The following is a 2,546-nucleotide window of genomic DNA, read 5'->3' on the forward strand; positions in this document are numbered from 1 at the left end:
AAATCTGAATATCTATTTTAATGCCATGTTTTATTCCCCTGTATTCTCTTATTCTTTCTCACTCTGTCAATAGAAACTTTAATTGAATATTGTCATTTCCAAAATTGAAATCTGTATTTGGACCAATCTTATAGAACACAAAGTAACATAGTTATTTTAGGATGGATTATTAGCTACAAATAGAATCTATTAAATGTATTACATCTCACATGTTAGGAAAACTGAATTTCTGCTAAATCATATATAAAAAGGACATAATGGGTGCAGGTGACAAGACAGAGAGTGAGTGTGGCAGCTCAAAGTGGGCATGGGGCCTGTGGTGCATGCAGGAGGTAAAGGTGCAGTCCAGCAGGAAGCCTGGGAGCACCAGGCCCTGGGCAGCATTGCCTGCAGCCCTGTGCCCTCAGCTGTGCAGGGGCTCTCAGGTCCCTGGATAACAGTGACTATCTTCCTCTTCTTCCAATTGCTGACTAAGAACTGGAAACAAGATATATCTTGATGGTGGCAGTTCTTAGTCATGAAGTTGTATGTACCCACATACCCCATATTTAGTTATTCAATGCCCAGGAATCAGAAGATATGTAGTGATAGCTCTGGTTTTGTCATTTCTTAGTTGACTTTACTTTCACTGTTTCTTCATCACTAACACTGAGTTTTTTTTTTTTTTAACCCATCTGTGTAAACTTTGGAATTCATTTTTCTCTCTCTGCATTAAGAATTATACCAAATTGAATGAGTATCCTAAAAAAGGAAAAAGGGACGACTTTATACCCTTCTCATTATTCAGATTCCTCAGGAAGTAGCAGAAATGCAGATGGGTTAAATGTTTTTTTTTTTTTTTTCCCCTGATCATTGTTAACAGTATCTGTTCTGAAACAGTCAGACTTAAAATACTTTGACAACAAAAAGTCTTCTGATACTGAGACCTCAAAGGACATGCCAAAATTTTCAGATGGAATCAAAGCCAGAAATAGAAATCAAAATTATCTGGTTCCCACTCCTGTACATAGAATTATAGACCACACTGCCTTTTCTACAGAAAAATCTACTGACGTAGAAATCTGAGAAGTATGTTACTTATTGGAATCAATCAACCAGCAAATACAAGAGGAGAGTCCTATAAAGTTCACACAACCAAAGATGTTCCCATTGCATGTGATTTCTGAGGATTATGATCCTCCAAGACCAAACTGAGGAAAGCCACCAGCTAAACTTTGTAAAATTTGTGACCAAAGCAAAGCTTTGAATGGGACTGCCTAGCAGAAATGGTTTTTACTGAAATCTAATAGCAGTGGCCTCCATAAATGTGAACTTTGTGAATTCTATAGTCAGTATTTTTCTGATTTAAAATAGTATATGGTCCTTGAAGCATAAGCACACTGATTCAAATGTGTGTCAAGTGTGCAAGGAAAGCTTATTTACCAACATGCTTCTAATCAAACAGGCCAAACTACATGAAGAAGATCTCTTCATTTGTAAATACTCCAAATACAGTACAGTAATTTTTAAGAAACTCAACCAGCACATTGCAGACACCCACTTTAGCCACCACCTGTTGATATGAGCAGTGTGATGTGCAGTTCTCTTCAAGCAATGAACTCTACCTACATTTTCAGGAGCAAGGCTATGATGAACAGTACTATGTCAGTTCTATGAACATAGAACAAATGATCCAGAAGGCTTGCATAGCCCTGTGGTAAATGAGAATGCATGTAAATTAATAGAATTAAGCAATAAGTATAGCAATGAGCAATGGAGAACATGGACAGTACAATCTCTTAAGCAAAATTACCTTTAACAAATGGAAGAACTTCTTTGCAAGTCACATCTGTGTTGTTTGGAGTGGGTGTCATACAAATGATTAACAGTATGTTGCTACTGAACGTAATAAAATATTTCCTCATGTTCCTGATGACTTTGGGAAGGGCTTTTCAAGTATGCTGGAATATTGCAAGCATTTAAATTCACATTTATTTGGAGTGATTTATTTATGTCAATATTGGGAATATTCAGTGGTACAGATCAAAGATCTTAAAATTTATCTATATGTCAAGCAATGGGTTGAGTTAACTCATAAATTCAGTGACTGCTTGATGAGGTTTAGAAATGAAAGGGAATTAACTAGTAACCATCTAGTCCATGAAAAAACTTGATTATTCTCTTTATTTTGACTTACATAATGTTTTTATAAAATAATGAATTCAACTTGGCTTTTGGGAAAAAGTATATGATAAAATGATGATATTATTTAATATTTAAAGACCCTCATAACTACTTTGAGAACAATAATCCAACAGGAAATATGAAATAGTAGGAACAGATAGTTCACATTAAATTACAATTGATACATTAATTATTCTCTATTTTTATTAAATAAATGAATAAAAACAATACAAGGTAATTTTTCTTTTACTAGTCATCTTGAGAAGACAATGTCTAAACATAAAACGAGGCTTATATGTAGATATACGGATGTTTTCAAAGTCTTATAATGAATACACATAATTGCTGCATCTTCCTAACAGGTCAATTCTATCCAAATTAAA

The 2,546-nt window shown here is 34.5% G+C and overlaps 1 pseudogene across 1 annotated transcript; it reads left to right on the forward strand.

Annotated features, from left to right (window-relative positions):
* Positions 1-307: 307 nt before the first annotated feature.
* On the forward strand, positions 308-2,153 carry LOC306660225 (zinc finger protein 639-like; annotated as a pseudogene). Its single transcript has 2 exons — positions 308-439; positions 717-2,153. The product of its transcript is annotated as a zinc finger protein 639-like (transcript).
* The last annotated feature ends 393 nt before the right edge of the window (positions 2,154-2,546 follow it).

Source organism: Sciurus vulgaris (genome assembly GCF_902686455.1).
Source record: "Sciurus vulgaris genome assembly, chromosome: 4".
NCBI classification, from domain to species: Eukaryota; Metazoa; Chordata; class Mammalia; order Rodentia; family Sciuridae; genus Sciurus; species Sciurus vulgaris.